This window comes from Palaemon carinicauda, chromosome 3, assembly GCF_036898095.1.
Source record: "Palaemon carinicauda isolate YSFRI2023 chromosome 3, ASM3689809v2, whole genome shotgun sequence".
Classification (NCBI taxonomy): domain Eukaryota; kingdom Metazoa; phylum Arthropoda; class Malacostraca; order Decapoda; family Palaemonidae; genus Palaemon; species Palaemon carinicauda.
Genome location: NC_090727.1, coordinates 129,253,666 through 129,261,354, shown reverse-complemented (window position 1 = coordinate 129,261,354; position 7,689 = coordinate 129,253,666).

Genomic DNA, 7,689 nt, shown 5'->3' with positions numbered 1-7,689 from the left:
TTTAGCACGCTCTCTTGCCTCTCTCACATCTATCCTCTTATCACCCAGAGCTTTCTTCACTCTTGCTTCACACCCATTACAAAAGTCAACAACTAGCATTCACTTCCCGTAATACAAAGAAAGTGAAACGTTTAAGGGCACAACAGTATGCCCGTATTCAGTTGTGGCTGAAAACAAAGATGGTGGAGAGGAGCTACTAGCCAATACACATACCTGTCAACTACTTTGTTAATGAATTAAACAGCTGTCCAGCTTGCACCAAAATAATCTCCCTATTTAAAAGATGAAGGTTTGTATTTCCATATATGAAGAAACACGTACAGGAATTCATAATCTTGACACCACTTTTCAGACTCAATGTCTTTCACAGTATATAACATTTACCAGAAAACAAACTTAACCATTAAAAAAATTATTTTAAAATTCCCATTTTCTCTTACCATTAGAACAGAGTCACCAATGTAATTGTCTAAATGAATAATCAGTTCTTCATTACCACACTATTTTTTTTTGTTTTTTGGCCAATCATTGAAAGTCATTGCAAAACAGACTTATCATTACTTTTATAGCTCTTTTATGCTCGTGTTTCTGTAGGAGGATATTTCTATGACCAAGTTGTAAATATTCCTGTTGTAGTTACTGTATATTAAGGGATAACATCCCATTTGGAGGTGCCACAAGAAATTTTCAAGTTCAAAGACTAAAATATGGTGCCATTGTTCCTACTGTTTCTGATACAAAAGCATAGTTTGCCTATAACAGACAAAATTTAAAGCAATGAAACACTGTCCTTTTCATTAACCCTTTTACCCCCAAAGGACGTACTGGTACGTTTCACAAAACCCATCCCTTTACCCCCATGGACATAACGGTACGTCCTTGCAAAAAACTGCTATTTATATATTTTTTTTACTTATATTTGAAAATTTTTTCAGAAACTTCAGGCATTTTCCAAGAGAACGAGCCCAACCTGACCTCTTTATGACGAAAATTAAGGCTGTTAGAGCAATTTAAATAAATTATACTGCAAAATGTGCTTGAAAAAAAATAACCCCTGGGGTAAAGGGTTGGAAAGTTCCAAATAGCCCGGGGGTAAAAGGGTTAATTACTTCCCAACCACAACGGAGATGATCAGATTGGAGTGGATAACCTCAGATTCACACCTCGGAACGATAAAGTAAGGACGTGGCATCCTAAGTTAGGTTACGTATGTGTGGAACCTTAGGTCCCGTGTTTGTTTCCCTGGTAAAATATAACTCTTTGGGCATGAAAATAAGTCTTGAATTGCAAAGACTACCAGATTCTAATGCAAAGGGATAATGGAAAATAAAAAAAAATTACTCGAAAGGACAAACTATACGTTTGCAACATACGTTGCATAAATGAAAGTGATTCGGCAAGAACAACATCGAAAGGATACGAATATATGTACCGTCGTATATGCGAGCTGCGTTATTTTCTTTTTATTCAAATCCTTACAATATGACTTTATGGAGTTTGAGTTAATTCTATCGACCAAAGCTTATGTTTCCCCCCTAACACCAAATTTTATTTGAGAGGGATTTATATTTCTAATGTATTCACAATGCTAATTATAATACAAACAAATACATGCTGCTGTATTAATGGGCTGTTAATGCATATTTTTGGGCTCCAGCCATGACGTGCTGATGGAAGGTTCCTTCAGGAGCTTCCTAAGGGTATATATGACTACAGAAGTCACCCCTGTTCCTAGTGATGCTGGATAGGAGAGAGTTTACAGTACTATTTCCGATAATAACACTGTAGACACATAACAAGAGGTCATGATTGTATAACTTTGGTACTTAGATTTTGATCGAACAAGTAACTTGTGACGGAAGGTAATACCCTAACCCTCTCTCCAAACACCAACAAAATATACAATCACATTTATATCTGAACTTATTCTCACACCAGAAATAATTCAGATCTTAAACTCTCAAGTACAGTATGTACATACAATCAATACATACAGTTAAAGAGGTAAATTGTAAAGAATTGCACTTAGGCATGAATACCCTAAACAATTTCTACTCTGACCTAATACTAACAAGAAATTAACCCTTTTACCCCCAGGCTATTTGGAAATTTCCAACCCTTAACCCCCAGGGGTTATTATTTTTTCAAGCACATTTTGCAGTATATATTTTCTAAATTGCTCTAACAGCCTTAATTTTTATCACAGAGAGGTCTGGTTGATCTCATTCTCTTGGAAAATGCCTGAAGTTTCTCAGAAAATTATAAAAAATATGCAAAAAAAAAGTTGTAAATAGCAGTTTTTTGCAAGGACGTACCGGTACGTCCATGGGGGTAAAGGGAAGTGTTTTGTGAAACGTACCAGTACGTTCTTTAGGGGTACAAGGGTTATATCATCTATTACATGAGCAAAAAAATTGTAATAACCTGATACCTATTTTATAGGAAACCTGACTATTCGTTGACTTTTGTAGCTGGAAATCATAAGCATGGTATTCAGGTTAGGCTTACCATAGGCAAGAATTTAAAAAAATTGGACTTTCAAACAGCTCCATGGTACCAATTAAGTTTCTCTAAGTTAACCCTTTTACCCCCAAAGGACGTACTGATACATTTCACAAAACTCTTCCCTTTATCCCCATGGACGTACCGGTACGTTCTTGCAAAACATTGTTATTTACATGTTTTTGCATAATTTTGATAAATTTACGAGAAACTTCGGGCATTTTCCAAAAGAATGAGACCAACTTGACCTCTCTACGACAAAAATTAAGGCTGTTGGAGCAATTTAAACAAAATATATAGCAAAATGTGCTCGAAATTTAACCTTACCTTGGGGTAAAAGGGTTAAGTTTCTCTAAGTTACGGACCTTCTGTGGTGGCGTTATTATACTATAAAACGGATTTTGAGCGAAGCGAAAAATCTATTTTTGGGTGAGATAGCCATGGCGTCCTGATGGAAGGTTCCTTTTTGGTAGCTTCCTTGGGTAATCACTACTAGAATTTTCCCAGAGAATTAAACCACAGGTTATCACAGAATTCTAACTTCTGGAGCGAGTATCTTAAGGGTTTCCCCTTAAGACATCGTGTATCAACAGGGGACACGCATGTATAGACGTGCCACATAGCTATCTGCACCCATACAGAGTTAACTCTTCAATATGGCGGACAGGGAGTGGCTGGGAGCTGAGCCGCAGCCAATCTAGATGTGGCGATATCGGTACTCGCGATGTAAACAGACGGACGCCATTGCTTTTGATGACGTCACGTCCATCCTCATTCCGAAAGTCTGGAGCTCGCTCATCACCATGATACAGCGGCGCAGGGCGGGACCTGATAACAGACAGGGTGGGTCCATCAGGACGCCATGGCTATCTCACCCAAAAATAGATTTTTCGCTTCGCTCAAAATCCGTTTTTTGGGCTCAAGCCATGGCGTCCTGATGGAAGAGTACCAGAGAATTAGTGTATCGTGGTAGGCTTTTTCCCCTTTATAAGTGAGTGCTAAAACATTGATCCGAAAGCATAGTGGTCTATACTAGAGCTATCGTGAGGCAGTTGCCTTCCTGCCCCCCTGGCATGGAAGTCCCCACGGGCTATGCTGAGATCAAAGTGGTCATGGGAAGGCTATTCATATAGGCTGAAGGAACAGTGAGATCCATAAGATAAGTCAGAGCGATTTGGTATACGCGTCGAAACAAACTTGAAGAAGTGGTGGTTGTACACTTCGTGCATGGAGTTGACTCATCTTCATAATGGAGTAAGTATTCGCTAAGGAAACTTACTTGCTCTATATAAATAAATGCCCGGAGTAACTCCTGGCATTTTCCTTAACCAAGAATAAAGGGTAATAAAACTATGACAATTAGTATATTTCATAGTAAGAAAGGAGCAAGGGAGACGCACAAGTAATAAAATAGACATTTTATTATATAATTGCAGGTAAATCAATACATGTCATGCAATCAATAGTAAAAAACATTTACATTGATAAAAATGTACATAGTCATAAAGGCGTGCTCTTGAGTCTGAAAGGGAAGAATCAAGTATTAGTAGGCACTCGTTCTACGGAACGTTAGTCTTTATGTAACACACGTCATGCACGTGGCATGTAGCACTCATGTGGTAATCTACTATGACATTTCACCTGAGGTAAGAACAGTTAAAGAAAACACAAGGTGGTTTCTGCTTCACTACGTATCACTTGAGGGTCAACATAGGCACCCGACGAGTTAGAGTCCCTAATAACTCACTGTTCTAAGCAGAGTTCAGAGCAGGTTTCATAACACTACCTGCGGCTACCACAAAATGTTTCACTTCGTGCACTTGTTTCGCATAATGTTTAAGGAAAACACGCAAGGATTTCCGGCCTGTATAGTTCTTGAGGCTTTCGAAATCCATACTCTGAAAGAAATTCAGAGACGAAGCGACTTTCCTAGGATCATGACCAGCGGGTGTACTGTCTGGATCCGCTCTGCGAATGAAGTAGGTGATTTTTGCTCTCAGTTGTTTCAGTGACAGGTCGCTGCCCGATGTTTCTCCTTTGAAGAGTTGGCCTCCACCAAAGATTGAAGTTCTATGAAGATAGACCTTAAGGCTCTCTACTGGACATAGAGAGGCATCTTCCTTCAAGGGGCATATCCTCCACGGGCCCCACCGTTTGGTAGGTAATTCGTTCTTTGCGAGAAACGTCGGATCAGGGAAGAGGGAGAGGTCTCCTGAATCGTTGAAAACGATAGGTCCCTCTTCTCTAGATAGTGCCACTATTTCGCTGACTCGGGCTCCCGAAGCTAGAGCGAAGAGAAATATAACTTTCTGAGTCAGGTCCTTAAGAGGGCATGAATCATTGTCCAAGTTGGAGGCGAAGTGGAGAACTTTGTCTAGAGACCAAGTGATTGGTCTCGGAGGGGGTGCCGGTCGTAAACGGGCACAGGCCTTCGGTAGTTTGTTGAAGATGTCGCTAGACAGATCTATTTGGAAGTCGTATGACACAGGTCTAGTCAAGGCCGATTTGCAAGTAGAAATCGTGTTGGCTGCCAAGCCTTGTTCATGAAGGTGAATGAAGAAGGACATGCAAAAACCTATGGTGATTTTCGAGGGGTTCTTTGCCTTGACGAAGGAGACCCATTTCCTCCAAGACGATTCGTATTGCCTTCTCGTGGATTCGGTCTTGTATTCCTCGAGGAAGTCTAGACTCTTCTTCGAAATCCCAAACCTTTTCTTAGTGGCTAGGGTGAGAAAATCATGAGATGAAGGTCCTTGATTTTCGATGATGAAGCGAAGACAGTCGACTTCTGTATTTGCTGGGAGAGAACTGGGTCCAGGAGGGGGATCAGCGTTGGCTGCATCTCCAGGATCAAGGGGTACCAGTTGCTGCGGGGCCACTTGGGAGCCACTAGAGCTGCTGTCCCTTTGAAGGTTCTCAATTTGGAGAGGACCTTCAGCAGAAGATTGGTGGGAGGGAACAGGAAAATCTTGGCCCATCTGTTCCAATCCAAGGTCATGGCGTCCACCGCTTCCGCTTTGGGGTCCTCGTACGGCATATCGAGGAAGTTGATGGTTGTCGCTCGTCGCGAAGAGGTCGATCTGGAGTTCTGGGACTCGGTGAGAGATGAAGGCGAATGATCTTGCGCCTAGAGACCATTCCGACTCTATCGGGTTTGTCCGAGATAGAGCGTCCGCTGTCACATTGCGGAATCCTTGTAGGTGAACCGCAGACAGGTGCCATTTCTTCCTTTCTGCCAGACGGAAGATTGTCAGGAGCACCTGATTTATCTTGGGCGATCTTGAGCCCTGGCGATTGAGACAACGCACTACCACAGAGCTGTCCAGGGTCAGGCGAATGTGTATCGACGGGGGCGGGGAGAGTTTCTTCAGCGTCAGAAGAACCGCCATGGCCTCCAAGATGTTGATGCGAAACGTCTTGAATAGGGGAGACCAAGTGCTTTGAGCCTGTTTTTGGTGGGAGTGACCTTTCCCAACCCTCCAACGAAGCGTCCGTATGGATGTTGAGAGATGGAGGTGGGTGTTGGAGAGGAAGGGACCTTTTTAGGGCCCTCGCTTCTGACCACGGCTTGAGAAGAAGTCGAAGTCTGCTTGGGAGCCGTCTCTTGAAGTCTCTTCGAGCGATGGATGCGGAACGTCTCCAGACTCCCGCTGCATCCTTTAGCTGTGCACGAAGCACTGGGTTTGTGATCGGGGCGAACTGTAGAGAGCCTAGAACTTGTTCCTACTGGCGTCTTAAGATCCGTTTGGATTTTAACAGTCGCTTGACAGACCCTGCTATTTCCTTCCTTTTCTTTGCTGGAATGGAAAGGCGGTGTGACTGAAGATTCCAGTGGATGCCTAACCATTGGAACCTCTGAGCTGGAGATAGGCGAGACTTTTTCGCGTTTATCTGGAATCCCAGGTGTTCGAGAAACTGGGTAACTTTTCTGCAGGATTCTATACAATCCTCGGGCGAGGGCGCCCACACTAGCCAGTCGTCGAGGTAGGCCATCACCTGGACGTTTCGGATGCGGAGCTGTTGTACTACTGCGTCCGCTAGCTTTGTGAATATCCGAGGGGCCACGTTGAGTCCGAAGGGCATGGCCCGGAAGGCATAGCTTTTCCGTTGGAGTCGGAATCCTAGGTAGGAGGAAACGTGATGGTTCATTGGTATGTGCCAGTATGCGTCCGCCAGGTCTATCGAGACCGTGAAAGACCCTCGAGGCAGGAGGGTTCTGATCTGTTGAAGAGTCAGCATCTTGAACTTGTTGTTCGATATGAATACGTTGAGGGGGATAAGTCCAGAATGACTCTGAGTCTGTCTGAGTCTTTCTTGGGGACACAAAACAGTCTCCCTTGGAACCTTGTGGACTTCACCCTTCTTATCACCTTCTTGTTCAAGAGGTCTAGCACATATTCTTCCAGGAGGGGGGGTTGAACGTTGGAAGAATTGCTGGAAGGTTGGGGGCGGTTGCGCCCATCTCCAGCCCAGACCTTTCTTGATGATGCTGTGTGCCCAGGAGTCGAAGGTCCAACGATCCTGGAAGTGGCGGAGTCTTCCTCCCACCGGAAGCACTTCATTGCTTCTCGGGTCCCGAGGACTTGCTGCCTCGGCCACTAGCTCCCTGTCCTCCTCTGCCTCTGGAGGGCCGGCGAGAGGAATCTCTGCCGGAACCCCTGCCTGATCTTCTACCTTTGGGACGAAAGGTAGTGGAGTGCTGCTCGAAGGCGGGGTTGAAGGCCGGTGATGAGGACAAAACCGGCTGTGGGACCAACTGAAAGGTCTGTGGCGGCTGAGCGGCCACTTGGGGAGTAGCGGATGCCGGAAACTGACGTCTGTGCTGACGTTGCTGGGGTCTATGCTTCGACTGCTTCCTCTTAGGCTGAGGACCGTCATCCTGAGAGGGCTTTCTCTTCCTAGACATGCCCCATTTGTTGAGAAGGTTCCTGTTCTCAGATGCGGCCTTGTCTGTGATCTCTTTCACTAGATCAGACGGGAAGAGGTACTTGCCCCAGATGTTGGAGGAAATCAGTTTCCGGGGTTCGTGTCTGACAGTGGCACTGGAGGACACGAGTTCTCTGCTGGCTCTACGAGCTCGCATGAAGTGGTACAGATCCTTGACTAAGGTTGCCATATGAGATTTGGCGAGGACCATGTAATGGTCAGGGACTCTGGTGTCGCCAGCCATTACGTCCATCTGGACCT